Source organism: Arachis duranensis, chromosome 6, assembly GCF_000817695.3.
Source record: "Arachis duranensis cultivar V14167 chromosome 6, aradu.V14167.gnm2.J7QH, whole genome shotgun sequence".
NCBI lineage: Eukaryota > Viridiplantae > Streptophyta > Magnoliopsida > Fabales > Fabaceae > Arachis > Arachis duranensis.
In genome coordinates, this window is record NC_029777.3 from 30,609,964 (window position 1) to 30,628,031 (window position 18,068).

Here is an 18,068-nt window from a genome sequence, read left to right on the forward strand (position 1 = left end):
CGATGGTTTGAACGACAGCAAGGGACAGTGGTTGCCGGACGATGGGTGAATGGTAGCTAGTAGGGTGGAGGGTGGGCACGACAGAGAAGAACGAAGAAGAAGAATGAAAGGGGTGTGTGTGTAGGTTGTGCAAATTAGGGCATTCGCACAAGGGATATCATTTTTAAATTTGTGCGTATGCATCCTCCATACGTACGAACAAGTGTGTTGATTTATGAAGTGATGCGTATGTACAAGGTGTGCGTACACGTGAGTGGACGAGTGGTTGTCATGATGCATACGCACAAAAGCATGTCAATTCTGTAATGACATTGTGCATACGCATTTACCATGCATACTCATGATATGGATTTTTTTTGTGCGCGTACGTATGATGTACACGCACGAATTATGTTTGATCCGGGAGTGGTATTGTGCGTATGCATGAATTGGTAAAAAATTGGGGGTAGTGCGTACGCACAAGGGATATGTATGCACAACATGGAGATTTTGCGAGAAGGATGCGTACGCACCATAGATGCGTACGCATGAATTGATCTCTATTTTTTCAAACTTTTGCTCCAAACTAAGCATTCTAAACACCTAACAAGTTACCAAAACAATACCAAACATTATTAAACAAACAAATCTATCAAGAAACCTAACAAAGTTATTTAAAAAGGGAATTTAAATTATTAATCAACTATTTACAAAAGAGAAAATTAGAAGATGTTACCATGGTGGGGTATCTCTCTCCTAGCATTTTTATTTAAAGTCCTTAAGTTGGACATTTGGTGAGCTCTTGTTATGGAGGTTTATTCTTGAATTCATCTTTATACTTCCACCAATGCTTGGACTTTCAATGCTCTCTATGATTCCAATTGTTGTACGCTAAACTTTGATGAAGTTTGAAACAAGTTAAGAGCTCCCAAAATTGATCCTTACCTTGTTTTCCAGGATCCCAAACTTGTTTTTGCACCCGCCTTCTTGTTGATTCTCAAGGTTCCATCTGGGTGACAAGACTTCGTAATTCTCATTTAAATGCCAAAGCCTCTTCCTAGATCCATTCAAGTGAGCATTGCGCCAACCTTGGAACCCAAACCTTGAGGTTTCAACTCCAGTGAGCCTTGATTTACGTTGCTAACCACTAAATATCTCTCTCTTGCTCTTCAATCAACAAAGAGCTCTAAATTGACCATCCGTTCTAGCAAACCGTATTCAAGTGGGTCAATAAAGCTAAATGACAAGATTTTTACCCATGCAAATGATGTAATGGACGGTGGTGACTTAGATAGAGAGGCTTCCAATGGTTTTGGTAGTGTGATTTTCACTTCCTTTTGTTCCTCTTGGATTACCTCCACCTCTTAACAAGCTTCTTCAATTTTCACTTCTTGTTCACTAACTTCTTCTAACTCTTCTTCATTACTCAAGTCATATCTCAGGGGTCATACACGATCCTCCTTAACATCAATTTTACACTTCATAGAGAAAGGTTCAACAATCTCAACAAGATTATTAATTGGAGGGGAAGTGTCTTCAATCTTGGAATCTACCTCTTGCGCAACTCCTCCTAACTCTTCAACCACTTCTTCAAATTCAATGCATTCAACCTTCTCCATTTGTTGCAATTCACACCTTGGCTCATTTTCTGTCTCTCGAAGCTCCAAGCTCTCATCCACACTATGCTCTTCAGTTGAATCTAATTTTTCACATCCATTAACTGGAGTGCTTTGATTGCATGAATGTAGTAAGGCTAAGCAGGTTAATGTTTCGGCTAAGGTAGCCATAATAGCATTGTATCGCCAGATTGATTCTTGCTTTTCCTTTCTTACCTCCATTCGTTCTTGAATAAAAGAGCGAAGAGTATCATCCATGGAGGGTTGTGGTAGAAAGGAGGACTCATCATGCAGGAGAAAGTCTTCAGATATGGGAGGTGATTCATAAGGGTGAGAATGTTGAGGTGGTGTATATGGAGGTGAATACTCAAAGAGATATTAGGAATATTGAAGTTGGAATGTTGGTGGTTCTAAGTATGGTTCATATGGCTCATATGGTTGTTCTTGAGTCATATAAGTTTGGTGGTATGGTGGATATGGATATGGATTAGGATCATATGGAGGTGTTTGGTGGTAAGATGGGGCTTGTGAGTATGGTGGCTGAGGCTAATGTTGAGGAGGTGGTTGATAGGCATATGGTGGTTGAATTTGATAACCATAAGGAGACCCACCATATCTATTAGATTGGTATGCATTATGGGGTGGATTGTGTTCATAATGGGGTGGAGGAGGTTGTTGCCATGAAGGTCGTCTATATGAACATGGCTCCTCCCTCGATTGATTTTCCATTCCATAATGCGAACCATCATTGAAGTTTCTATTTCTTGCAACATAGTTACAACCAAACTCAAAGTCAAAAGGGTGAGAATTCATAGAGAAAAGAGAAAATAAAAACAAAAGCTATAAAAGAAACAAAGACAACACACTTTTAACTACTAACAAAAATAAGCAAACAAAAAAAAAGTAAACTATTCACATATGCACATATTCACAATAACCAAAATATGACATACATTTGCAATTCTCTGGCAACGACGCCAAAAACTTGATGAGGGCCAAACGTCGGTTTAAAATTTCTCAAAAAAAAAATCTTGTCGCAAGTATAGTTCCAAACCAACGAATGACCCTTATCAAAGTTTAGTTTGTTTGCCACAAATTCAAATCAATAAAAACCGGGAGATTTAAATCCCAGATCGTCTCTCGAAGGAATTGCAGTGAGGTATGCATATCATTGGCTATGAGAAAAAGGGATTTGAAATGCAAATGACAAGAAATTAAATGACAAGAAAGTAAAGAGCAAACAAAGAAATTTAAGTGCTAAAAGACATCTTGGCAAGAATTGAGAGTTAAGGTTTCCTATCCAAGTCATTGACTACAAACATGGTAATTAAAGAGAGTTAATCCCACTTCATTATCCCCAAACATCCATAGAAAGTCAAATAGGCATAATTGATCTTAATCCACAAGTCCTAGCCAACTCACTAATTAGACTTAGTGAAAAGACTAGCATTAGTGGAAACAAAATCAACTGACAACCTTAAATCACCAATAAATATTGGACATCAATAACTCAAGGTCACCTAAATCCTCAATCCCAAGCCAAGAATGCAAAATTCTACTCTAAAATTAAAGAAGGCATTTCAACAAACACTTAGAAGGCATTAAAAAAAACTTCATAAATTGCAAGAACTAATAAAAACTATAGCTACTAAATTCAAAGAAGACAATAATAACAACTAAAAGAAACAACAATAAACATAAAAACATGAAATTACATTAAAAAAATTAGAATTCAAAATTTCAAACAAGTGTTCATAAACTAAATTGACAAAAATAAAGAAACTAACAATTAAAACTAAACAAAGATACTAGAATAAGGAATTGTAAAGAGAACTACACTAAAATAAGAATTAAAATATAAATTTGAGAACAAACTAAACTAAAAATCCTAAAATTCTAGAGAGAAGTTGGAGTTTCTCTCTCTAGGAACTAACCTAAAACATGGTTCTACATCACTACTATGACTCCTTCTTGATCTCCATTGTATTCTTGCCTCAAATGCTTCAAAAATGAGTTGGATTGGCCAAAAAAACTGGACCTGACATCGTGATCCATATGTTCACTTAAGTGAATCACGTGCCGCTACTCGTGCGTACGCACAAGCCATGCGCATGCACAAATTGCAGGAGATGCTACACACAAGGCATGCGTAAGCATAACCATGAAAATCTCCAATATTCATTTCTTCATAAATTCTCCACTTTTGCATGCTTTTTCTTCATTTCTTCAAGTCATTCTTGCCTTCTAAACCTTCAATCACTCAAACAAACATATCAAGGCATCAAATGGAGTAAAAGTGAATTAAATTTGACAATTTTCTAGCATAAAAAGCATGTTTTTCACAATTATGCACACTTAGGAAAAATTCACAAAACTATGCATTTTCTATTAATAAATGCAAGATAAGTTCATAAACTCTACATTTTTCTATCAAAAAATCATCATAAAATAAGGGTTTATCAGTCAAAGAGGAATGACAGATACAGATTGATGAGGGTGGTCGAGAACCTTCCCTCCATCCCGAATTTCGGAGAATGAAATCTGGACCTAGACGGGTTGGAGTGAGAGGAAGAGGGTCTATAGGATGGGCCCAATAGTGATTGGCCAAAAGTAGGTTTGGAATCTCTCAATGATAGAGTATCTCCATCGCAAGTATAGTCCAAACCCATCAATTGACCAACATCAAATTTTAATTCAAAGATGTCACAATCAATACAAAATAACCGGGAGTTTTAAGTCCCAGGTCATCTCCCTAGGAATTCCAATTAAGTGATCAATTATTGGCTATTAGGGAATGGGGTTTTGGGATAGCAACAAGCGAGAAATGTAAATAGCAAGAAAGTAAATAAACATGCAAGAAATTAAATGAAAGCAAGTAAAGCAATAAAAAGGAAATTCAAATACTAAAAAGGGGCTCTTGGCAAGAAATGGGGAATTAAGGATTCCTATCCTAGTTATGGACCACAAACATGGTAATTGTGTAGAATTAATCCTAATTAGTCAATCCTAACATCGAGAACTAGTCAAAAAGGCATAATTGATCTCAATCCACAAGTCCTAGCCAACTCTATTAATGGAAGGCTTAGAGTTAGTGGAAACCAAATCAACTAACAATCCTCACACAAAGTAGAATGGACATCCACCACTCAAGTTCACCTAATTACCCAATTTCCCAACCAAGAGTGTGAAAAACTAGGCAAAAATCCAACCAAGCATTTTATCAAATACTTGGAAGGCATAAAAAGAAATCATAGTAAAATAACAAGAAATAATAAAATCTACAACTACCAAATGCAAGAAAATAATAATAACAATTCAATTAAACAATAAGAACATGAAAACATAAATTGCATTAAAGGAAATTGAACTTAATAATTGTGCATCAACAATAACATAACCAAATACAAGAAATAACAAGGAGAAATAGGAGAATCAAAGCAATAGAATAAGGAAAAGTAAAAGGAACTACATCAAAACAAGAAATAAAACGTAATCTAAGAGAAATCTACCCTAACTCTAGAGAGAAGGGAGAGCTTCTCTCTCTAGAATATAACCTAAAGCATGTTTCTAAACTAGCCCTAATTGCCCTCCCCTTGATATGGAATGATGCTCCTTTGATATAGCACTCAATCAGCTTCAGAAAGTCCAAAACTGGGCTTTGGAGGCCCATAAATCACCCCCAATGTTTTCCTTTAAGTGGGTCACGTGCGCTGATTCGTGCGTACGCACAGATGTGTACGTATGCACATGTGCTGAATTTTCCTCTTGTGTGTACGCACAGAACGTTGTGTGCGCGCACACATGGCTGTGTGCTCTTCCTTTGATTTCTTCATGCTTTCTCCCTATTGCATGCTTCTCCACTCTCATCAAGCCATTCCAACCTATTATACCTGAAATCACTCATAAAAAACATCAAGGCATCGAATAGAATGAAAGTGGAATAAAATTAGTTAAACTAAGCACAAAATAGCATGTTTTTACAATTAAGCACAGTTTAGGGAGAGAACACAAAAGTATGCTATTTGGATGAATAAATATGGGTTTATATGATGAAATTCACTCAAATCAATCCAAAATTTATCGTCAAATATGGATTCATCAATTCTCCCACACTTAAACAATAGCATGTCCTCATGCTAATCACTATCAAAGGAGAAGGGTAAAAGGGTAAGTAACTTATTCAATACAACTACCTATGTGCATGCAACTATGCAAAATCTATCTATCTATATCTATACTATGGTTCTACTAAATTTGGCAAAAAAAACAATGGAATCCCAATCAATCAAAAGTAAAGACTTAGGGCCAAAGTAAGGAAATGATGCAATATGATCAATGTCCAAAGATTTGATTTGAAGTTTTCAAAATTAATTTCAACAACTTGCAAGAAGACACAAGATAAGGGATGGAAACATAGAATTGAGCGATCAAACCCCTCACCGGATGTGTATACACTCTAATTGCTCAGTGTTTAGGGCTTAATCACTCAATTCTCCTTTAATCATGTTTTCTAGGATTTTCTACTCATCTAACAATTAACAAATACTTGATGAATGAATGCAAATATCATGAGGTCTTTGGAGGGTTGTAATGGGGTTAGGGTAAGGGTAGGATTAATATGGTCAAGTGGACTAGTAGATTGGATCTTTGATTAGCTCAAATGTCCCACCTAATCCTATATCACCCTATGTATACATAACAAAACAACCTAACTTCCCATTCAACTCTTTTTCTCATTCACTCATGCATTCTTCTTTCTAATTCAACCACATATGCATTCTTTTATTTAACATTATTATTATCATTCATCATTTTTTTCTTTTTTTTAATAAACAAAGTATGTACACTAAAATTTTTCTTTTATCATAAAAAAAGAGATGCGTATGTTTAAAGTAATAAATGCATGAGTGTTTACCCATTTTTCCAAATTTTCTCAATGAATACCCAAAGTAATTCTACCAATATTTTTTCACAAATTTCCCCCACACTTGATTAACACACACTCCTCAACCTAAGCTAATCAAAGATACAATCCATAGACATTAATGGTTTTTAGCTTAGAGCAAATGATGTGCTTAATATTAGAACAAAGGGGAATTAAAGGCTCAAAATTAGGTTACAATGGTAAATTTAAGGGTTGGCCATATGGGTTAAGTGAGTTCAATTTTAAAAATGGCCTCAATCATACTAAATACATTCAAAACATCAAATATAGGACATAAAGATTCAAGCAAATCTAAGATCACAATCATGAAAGGAGTATAGCACACAAGAACAAAATTTGTGGTTGAAAATGTGCAACCACACAATTAAAGCTCAAATCTCACTAGGTGTTTTGTTCAAGCTCTTTTCTATGTTCCATAAAAATACTTCAAGCAAGTTGAAAAACAAGTTTTCAAATCTAATCAATGGAACGCCCTAAAAGAGATTTCTTGAAAATTTCTTGTTGTTTTACCAAACTAACCTATACTAGGTAATATGCAAATACAAATATTTACTACCATAGAACTATATATATATATGTATGCAAGCTAAGCAAAGTGCAATAAAATGAAATACTAACAAATATTCACAAAAATATAACTACTAAAAACTAGAAAATAGTGCAAAGTGTTTAAGAAAGAGAAATTTACGCCTGTAAATTGCAAATCCTCCCCCACACTTAAATATTACACGGTCCTCTGTGCATGCGCATAATCCGGGGAAGAAGGAATAAGAGGTTCCACCGTCAGCTGCTGGATACTGAGGCTCAGGCTGCTGTATAAAACAAATAAACAGAAGTTGAATAAAAGTTAGATGTGTGTGGTATGATAAAAGACAATGTGTGTATTCTAAGTGTACACGATTTAGAACACACACATTGACCGAGTAGAATGGTAACCACACAATCAAAAGAAAAAGCATGTGTTCCTCAATTAAGTGGCTTAGGTTACAAGTAAAGAGAAGCAAAAGAGTAAAGCACAAGCAAACCTAGGTAACCACAACTAAAGTGAATTGAATTTAATTTGTTGTTTTTTCTTGACTATTTTATAAAATAAAAATGTATCCTTTATTTTTTATTGAAGTTGATCTTTTTAAGGCACAAATTACAATTTTTTGATGATTTTTTATCGATACTTTGATGATTATTTTAATTACTAAAACTTATTCTTTTTTATCTAACCTTACAATGCGGTTACCATTTGTCACAATCGTTTACAATATACTATATCTATCAAATACCAACTCGAATTGTATTCACTGATCTGGATTCTAATTATATGGTTATGAGAGTTTAATAAATGGGCAATAAATTCTATTTTATTGAATGATGGCTAGATCAATTCATATATTATGGTCAACTTAATAGAATGTGAGTAAAATTAATTTTCTTAGGAGGAGCTCAATTTTTATTGAGCCAAAGTATTTTGTTTTTGTTTCTTAATTTTCTTTTCTTCCTTAACTATTTTATATAATAATGTATTTTTTTCTTTTAATCGAAATTGATCCCTTTTAAGGTATAAATAATAATTCTGAATCTAACTTTATTTTTATTTCTTTAATTATATAATCAGTGTTCTTATTCAATTTTTTTTTGTAACGTGATAATCTTTTACACAATCCTTTCTAATGCATTAGTTCCATCCTGAGTTATTTCTGTCAATCTAAATGCTAAATATATTTGAATCTGATAATTTATATCTATTTAAGTGGGATATGTAATATTTAATTTTTTAATTTTCAATGTCATTTTTTTAATATTTATGAGGTCTTTTATCAAATTAATTCAAATATATTCAAGCAATTAAGTTAAAAAATACTGCTAATACGATAGTATGTCATATAATTTTAATATATTTTTAATCTATCAATACATAAAAAATAAATCTTTTAAAATAATAATATCATTTTTTGTCAACAATACTAAATATGTACAAGAAAAAATACATTAAATACATATTTTACATAATACTTTATATATATTAATATATTATATAATATTAGTAACAAATATTATGAAAGAAATATAGATATTAATACATGATTATAAAAAAATAATATTTACATATTATTAAAGTTAGAATGTATCTATTAATATTTTAAATCACTTATTGGTAGAAATATAAGTGATTATATTATTAAGAAAAAGATAAAATTATAATTTATTATACATTATACTAAACGTAAATTATTCAAATTATACATAAAATTGTACAAAATTATTTATTTTTAAATTAGAGAATCAAGTTATTATATCATTATTATTAATTAATAATTTTTTTCTAATTTTAAAAGCATTATATTAAATGCATAGACTACTTTGACTGAGGAGTAAACATACTAGTCTATTAAATAGAATTTATGTAGTGGGTATAACTTTATTTTGATATTCATTATTATTATATTATTAATTAATATTTTTTAATCTTAAAAGTACTATACTAATAGAAGGAACATGTATATTAATATATGATTATGAGAAATAAAATATTTATAAATTATTAAAGTTAGAATGCTTGCATTAATATTTTAAATTAATTAATGGTAGGGACATATGTAAACATTGAATAATTACTGAATAATTAGCTAATAAATTAATTATTAATAAAATAAATTAGAAAATAAAATTTTATGATTTAGTGAGGTAGAATTAATTAAAATAAGAATTTTGACACTAATTTTAAAAATTTTGACCCAAAATTAAGCCAACGGACCAAATCAGTTGTACTGAGCCCAAACCGAACCCATGACCCAACATATAAAAAGCCGAATTCAGCCTCCTTCCCCTTCATTTCACTTGAATTACGTTGAGGAGAAGCAGCAAACCTCAAACCCTAACTCCTCTTTCAACTCAAATTTCAATTTCACATAACTTTCAATCCGGAGCTCCGATTGACGAGCCGTCAGCAGCTACGCGTTCGTCTCGAAATCCTCTACAAAACTCACCCAACAATTTGGTAAGAAACTTGATTTTTCTCACCCAAATCTTCTCATCTCAGTTTCAAAAGTTGTTGAGCTTCGGTGTTGAGAATTTGTTAAATTTTGGTGTTTAGGAGCAAATTAGCTTTGTGGATTTGCTGGTTTTGTCCCAAACTTCCGTCGGTAAGGTGAGGAACAGTTAATCCTTGTCAAGTTATCTAATTAGTGAACCCTATGGTATTTTTAGTGTTGTTTGGTGAAATTAGATTGAATTGTGTATTTTTAGAAATAAATTGGTGGTATTGGAGACTTGAAAGTTGGCTTTGAAGACTGGAAAAATCTGTTTGGTGAGGTCTTGGAGCCTTGGACTATTGATGAACGGTGACAAATGGTGATGTTCTGGGTTTATCGGGAAATCGGCCAAGGTATGGTTTTGGTTTCTCGTATTTAATATGTAAGGTTTTGTGAAAACATAGGCTAGTTGACCATAAGTTAGGTTGAAGCATGTATGTATGTTAGGAGTTAGTAATCTTAATGAAATGTCACGTTATCTTGAAATTGGGATGTTGATTGGAAATTATGTTGAGGATTGATGAGAATTGTGAATTGTGATAGTTGATGAGGATAGTGAATGATGATGATGATGATAGTAAGATGACTTGTGAATTGTGTTGTATTGGTTTATGAAATTGTATAGGATACAAATGCTAGAAATTGGGTATTTACATGTGATGGAAGAGACGGAATAGGTATAAGATTATTTTGTACATAATTAGTGCTGATTTGGGATGTGAGCTATTGGTTTTTGAAAGAAACTTAGTGAAAATAGAGGCTTTAGATCTGTTGAGAAAAATTGGTTTTTGACCAAACTTTGGCGAGCCATAACCTGGCTTCCGGACCCTCAAATGGTTTTAAACTTGTTTCATATAAAAATTCGGTCCCTGAAGTTTACGCCGTTTGAAGAACGGATGAAAAATATTTTAAAATGAAAGAGTTATGTCTGTCGGAAGTTTAGTGCAAAAAGTGAAGGATGGTCTAGAGTAACTGAATTGAGATGTTAATGATGAGATTAGGGATGACTATGTGGGGCCGGAATGGTCAAGATGTGTGTGTGCCCGGAACGGTCGAGATGTGTGTGTGGCTGGAACGGTCGAGAGGGCGAGATTTGGGTACGATCCCACTTGCTTGATAACTTTAAAAATGCATTTGGATGGCAGGTTGAGGAAAGAAGTTCCCTCGCTTGTCGTGATGAGAGTGTGGGAAAAGTGGAAAGGCACTCTCCTTTGTATTGTTTTCCCCATATTCGTCTCTGGTTGTAAGGTGGAAAGGCACACTCATTCGATGTTGAAAGGCACTCTCCTTTGTATATCCTCCAGGAGAAGGTGGAAAGGCACACTCCTTCGATGTGGAAAGGCACTCTCCTTCGTTTATGATCCTCCTGGAGATGCACAACCTAGAGACCAATGTCTGGGTTAGCTACCAGATGTGTTGGATTCTGGCAAAGTAACCGACACGTGAGCTCACGGCCAGTAGGACAGGCATGCATCATGTTGCATTTGTTTGCTTTGTTTGGGTGTGCATAATTATTTTGGTTTGCCTATCTGATAAATTATGTTTAACTAATAACTATGATACTTGCTGTAACTATTCTTTAAATGTGTTTGCCTTGTATTTGCTTGTGTTTGTGATTGTCTTTCTATTTTGAGTACCTTGGTGGTGGACAGGTGATGAAATTGATTTGATTTGAAATGGACTAGATGTCGGGTTGAGTTTATTTGGGCTAGAGGCCGAACTGGTTTGTTTTGGGCCATAGGTCGTGACTGGTTGGGTCAGTGGTAAGGGTTAGAGTCAAATGAGACAAGAAGTATACTGTAGGGTCAGAGATATATCGTTATTTATTAGGTACTGATAAACCATTATTTTATGGTTTATATTCTATTTAATTGAGTGGTTTTTATCAAGCTTTCGCACACTTATTCATATAATTTGCATGGTTTTACAATCCCTTCCCAGTTTTGTTATATGATTGAAAACTTGCTTCCTAAAGCCCTTAAATTACCAAAAATTAATTCCCATTTATACCATTCGATGCCGTGATCTGTGCGTTAAGTGTTTCAGGCTTTATAGGGTAGGAATGGCTTAGAGGATGGAAAGGAAGCTTGCAAAAACGGAAGGAACACAAGAAATTAAGGAGATGACCAGCGAACAGCGACGCGCACGCAAGGCTAACGCGTGCACGCGAAATGAAGAAAATCACAGCGACGCGTGCACGTGCCTGACGCGTACGCGTGGATTGGAGTTCGTGCAAACGACGCGAGCGCGTGCCTGACTCAAGGGAAACATGCAGAGACTCAAGGGAGAGAACACAACATTCATTATACACAATTTTAGGTTTTTAGATGTATCTTTCAGAGAGAGAGGCTCTCTCCTCTCTCTTAGGTTTTAGGATTAGGATTTCTATTATGATTAGGATACTTCTTTTCATTACAGGTTCAATGTTCCTTTAATTTACTTTCTACCTTTATTTATTCTATTACTTTAATTGTTATTCATCTTTCCAAATTGGTTTATGAACTCTTCATGTTAGATTTGAATATTTTATTTAATATAATTTGAGGTATTTCAGACTTATGATTGCTTTCTTTAATTTATGTTATTGATGCTTCTAATTAATCCAAATTATTTTCATTCAAATAGATTTTCTTCCCTTTTGGCTTTGGTTAAATAATTGGTAGCGCTTGAGTTATCAAACTCAGCAGTAGATTGAGATTTGAGAATTGCTGATTGATTTGGATCGCTCTAAAGCTAGTCTTTCCACAGGAGTTGACTAGGACTTGAGGGTCAAATTAATTAGTCCACTTGACTTTCCTTTATTTAGTAAGGGTTAACTAAGTGAGAGCAAAATCCGATTCTCATCATACCTGATAAGGATAACTAGGACAGGATTTCCAATTCTTATACCTTGCCAAGAGAGTTTATTATTAATTTATTTTTCTTGCCATTTAATTTACTTGTCCCTTATTTCAAAAACCCAAACCAAAATATACTTTTTCCATAACCAATAATAAATCATACTTCCCTGCAATTCCTTGAGAAGACAACCCGAGGTTTAAATACTTTGGTTATTAAATTTATTGGGTTTGTTTTAGTGACAAACAAAACTTTTGTACGAAAGGATTCTCTGTTAGTTTAGAAACTATACTTACAACGCGATTATATTTGTGAATTTCTTTACTCGCAGAAATCCGATCGTCAAAATGGCGTCATTGCCGGGGAATTGCAAACGTGTAACTTTTTATTGGTTATTGCAAATATTTTATTTTGCTTGTTTATTCGTTTTTATTTATTTTTGTTTTTAATTTTTATTAGTTACTATGAGTTCTCACCCCCCGTCGCTTTGAGTTTGGTCCTAATGTTGTTGCAAGGAATGAAAGCTATAACAGGAACATGCATCAAGGTCAAAACAATCAGAGATGGAAGGAGCCACGAGGATCTGATCAACCCTTTCGGCAACAACACCTTCCAAAGTACCATGGACAACAACCATTCTGTGATGCATACCAAGACAATAGTTATGGTGGACCTCTTTGTGACAACCAACCTCCACCAAATTACTATGATCAAGAATCATTCTAGGGAGCGTACCAATATGAGGAATATGGTGGACCCCCTTGTAGTTACCAACAAGCCCCACCATATGCTTATGAACTGCATCCCCAACATACCTTTGGACCACCATACTCACAAGCCCCCTACAACCAAATACCTCCATATGACTCTAACCCATATCTACCATACCAACCACCTTATGAGCCATACTTATAACCACTACCTCCATATATGCAGTGTCCATATCCGTCAACCCAAGAGCCATATGATCCTATCATATTATTCAAGCTGGACAAGAGTCAAGGGATCGTTTCAAGGAGACACTGGATCAATTTCAAGCAGTCATTCATCAATTGGAGCGAGCAGTAGGTGATTTAACCTCTTGGCGTTTTGACACTCAAAGTGCTCCCATGGCTTCATGTGGACAATCTAATGAAGAACGTAGCATGAAGAAGAAGCTAAAAACTCCAGTGGACAGTGAGCAACATGAATTTGTACTGGAACAATTGGAGGAAGCCGTAATCATTGAAGAGGGAGAAGTGGTCAAAGACTTAGGAGATGCGGAATGTTCATGGGAAAGCCCAGTCATAGAGCACCCTTCTAAAGAGTTTGAATTTGATGTTGAGGAGGGTGTACAACCTCCAAGGCATATCATGGTTGAAGACTATGAAGGGGATGATCAAGAGATGGATTCAATCATTGATGAATTCTTATCTACAGTTGAATCCTCTCCCATTGGACTTGACATGGAGATTAAAGAAGAAGAAGCACAACCTCCTATGCCCTTGGTGAACAATGAATAAGAGATTGAATTGGAAGACAGCTACCAAGAGGAAGAGGTTGATATTGAAGAAGCTTCCAAAGAGGTGGAAGTTGTAAAGGAAGAACTCAAGGGAATAGAGCTTGAAATCACCTTGCCCAAGCTGTCGGAGACCTCTCCCCCAAAGCCATCACCATCCATCCCTTCATTCAAGTGGGTAAATCTCTCATCTCTAAGCTTAATTAGCTCACTTGAATATGCTTTACTTGAGACAGATGGTTAGCTTAGAGCTCTTTGTGGCTATAAGAGCAAGCGGGAAATGGTTAGTGGTAGGAATTGTCATGCAAGATTCAATATGGTTGCATGCTCCAAATTGAAGTATAAGGGTTGGTATAATTCTCAATTGAATGGGTCAAGGAAGCTGTTTGGATGTCTCTATGAGAATTTCAATTGCGTGCCACCCGGTTGGAACAATGATGATCAAGGCAAAGACGGGTGCAAAAGCAAGGTTTGGGACCCCGGAATTCATTCCAACAATCAACACTTTTGGGGCCTTGTCACTTGCTTTAACTTACTTAGAGACTTTATGCAACTAGTTTGGGATCCTGGAGGCCATTGGAATTACAAATATTGGTGGAGATTCCTGGATGAGTTCAAGCACAAGCCTCCATGACAAGGAGCTCACCAAATGTCCAACTTAAGGACTTTAACTAAAAGTGCTAGGTGGGTGACAACCCACCATGGTATATTCTTTCCTTTTTGTTCTTAGTTTTATTTTATTTTATTTTTATTCGTGTTCATTCATAATTTCTGCATAGTCATCTACATTCTGCATTTTGCATTCTGCATTAAAAAAAGAGAGAGAAGAGCATACGACGCGCAAGCGTCGCCGACGCGCTCGCGTCATACGTGCGTTCGAAACAAGGAAGATTTGAATAGAAAGTCACGTGGGAGCGTGGCTAGAAGCATGCCTTTGGCACCAATGCATGCACGCGAATGTGTCCCTGATGTATCCGCATCGTTTGCGAATCCAGCCCTCCACGCGTACGCGTCACCCACGCGCACGCGTCACCCCGCGAAATCGACGTAAATGGGTGTATGGCAGAGAGTTGTGATGGTGTGGGGCTAGAACAATGCTAGAAGCACAAGCCCTACCACACAAACGCGTACTCCACGCGTTCGCGTCATTTTTGGAAGTTAGTGCATCCACGCGTGCGCGTCACCTTAAATTTTGGCAAATATGCGTTTGAGACCGAGAGTTGCGCGAGCACGCGGCTGCTCTCGCGCCACTAGCATAATTCAAGTCACACGTCCGCGTGACCGACGCGTCCACGTGACCCACGCGTCCACGTCGCATGAGACGTACAGTTTATCTAGATCAGCGCCAGAATTCCTATCTTTTCTTCTCCAATCCTACTTCTTTCTATTATCATTCTTTCTTCTTTCTTCTATCTTTTCTTATTCTTTCTTCTTTCTTTCTTACTTACTTCTTCTTCCTTTCTTTGACTTCTCATTCTTTTTCACCTTCATTCTATTTTACTTAATTTATTTGCATACTTTCATTCATTACATTTTAATTTTATACATATTTTTATTTTCTTTTCTAAATCTCTTATTTTTCCATTGGTGTTAAAAATTTTCTTATTCAACTGTTGTATCTTTTCTGGTATTATTTTGGTGCTTCAATGACTTGTTTTACACTGTTGGGTGACATTATTTATCTGTCAATGCCAATCTTTTATGATACCTGTATCCCTTTTTGCATTGACATGAACTTATACTGTTTTGCATTACCCCCACTTTCTTCCCCATTGTTGCAACTTTTGCATTATTGATATGCCATGTGCTTATACTGTTTTCTCGCTTGCATATTGTAGCTACCATGTAAATGAGACCCTCATTATGTGGCATTAACCCACCCATACTTTATTTATTTTCTTATCTTTATTTCTGGGTTACTTTTCTTCCCTTTTTCTTTCAGGATGGCCACCCAGAAGGGAACCGGAAGACGTTTACATGGGGAGACAGACAAGTCCATCTGCACAATCTTTGGAGAAAAGCGCCAGTTGGAACCGCCCGTCCACCTGTATATCTTAGCATGCACCGAGGACGTTGCAATCTTTAAGTGTGGGGAGGTCGATACCGATCTCCATGGGTTAGTTATTCTCTTCTCAACACCAATGTCTTATTTTCTTTATTAGTTCATTGTTACATTGCATAATAGATTGCATGTGTAGTTGATTGTTTGCATTTAAGTACTACTTGGTTGAAAAATAATAAGTTTCTTTTTAAGACCCTATTTTTGAAAAATTTTACTAATTTAAAATCAAAATTTCTGTGTTAAACTTGTCGGAAGTTATATTTGGAACATGGTTTTTGAGTCAAAGAACACACAACCCTTGAGATTTTGAGCTTATTTATATGGTTACATTATTTAACCATGATATTTTATTCTTGTGTATTTTCTTCTCTATGATTGCAATCTAGATTTTGTTCCAGTCTATATGTCCAATGTTTAGTATATTTATATGCTTGCATATGATTGAGGCCATTACTTGTTTTTGCTCACTTATCCCAAATAAGCCTACCCTTTTATGTCACCCTTGTTAGCCACTTTGAGCTTTTTAATCCCCTTCTGTTCTATGACCACATCACTAGCCTTAAGAAAAAAAATAAATTAATTACCCCAAATTGAATCTTTGGTTAGCTTAAGATAGAGATTGTGCATCAACTAAGTGTGGGAAAACTGTGGAAACATGGGTTAATAAGGGAATGTATCATGTTTCTAATTTATTTTAATATTGGGAATTTGGAAACCTATTCATGTAAGACCAGAAAAATTAAAAATCCATGCATTGATAAATTATGTTTATTTTTCTATTTAAAAAATTCCAAAAATATTCAATAAATAAGTAAGTGAATAAGGGGATAAAATTACCCTAATGTTAAGCTTTAATAAAAGATCAATGCACATGTGATAAAAGTAAAGAAATATAAAAAATTTGGTACATGAGTATGGAAATTATTCAAAAGTGGGAATTATGGGTAGCTAGGTGTGATTTTAGAATTACATAGAGTGTGTGTGTGTGTTAGGTAAGAGCTTAGGTTAGTCAAAGATTCATATTATAGCTTACTTGGCCATACATGTATCCTTACCTTTACCTCAGCCCCATTACAACCCTGAAAAGACCTCATGATGTTTGCATTGGTATGCTAAACATTTGTTGATTGGTTAGATGAAGAACAAGGTTTAGAAAGCATGACTAGGGAAGAGTAAAGTGATTGGCCCTAGACACTTAAGAGTTAGAGTGCATATACACTACCAATGAGGGTTCAATGCTTGATTCTATGTTCCCTACTTTCATGAGCTATCTTTTTACAAGTTTACTTGTCTTTACTGTATGATTTGAATTAGTGGAACCTGAACTATATTTGTTTTGGAGAATTTATTTGCTTTTAACCAAGTAGATAGAATCATTTTAGCATATAGTTGTATTCATATACATAGGTTGCATTGCATTGCATCACATGAGTCTTGCTTTCCCTTATTTATTCTCTTTGTTTCCTTTAACTTAGTATGAGGACATGCTAATGTTTAAGTGTGGGGAGGTTAATAAACCATTATTTTATAGTTTATATTGTGTTTAATTGAGTGGTTTTTATCAAGTCTTCGCACACTTATTCATATAATTTGCATAGTTTTACAATCCCTTCCCAGTTTTGTTATATGATTGAAAACTTTCTTCCTAAAGCCCTTAAATTACCAAAAATTAATTCTCCTTTATACCATTCGATGCCGTGATCTGTGCATTAATTGTTTCAGGCTTTATAGGGTAGGAATGGCTTAGAGGATGGAAAGGAAGCTTGCAAAAATGGAAGGAACACAAGAAACTAAGGAGATGACCAGCGAACAGCGACGCGCACGCATGGCTGACGCGTGCGCACAAAATGAAGAAAATCACAACGACGCGTGTGCGTGCCTGACGCGTACGCGTGGATTGGAGTTTGCGCAAACGATGCGAGCGCGTGCCTCACCCGCACGCGTGGAGAGGAAAATCATCAAACGACGCGTACACATGACCGACGCGTACGCGTGATAAGCGCGATCTGCAAAATTACAGAAATCACTGGGGGCGATTTCGGGCCGCGTTTTGACCCAGTTTTCAGCCCAGAAACACAGAATAAAGCCAGGGAACATGTAGAGA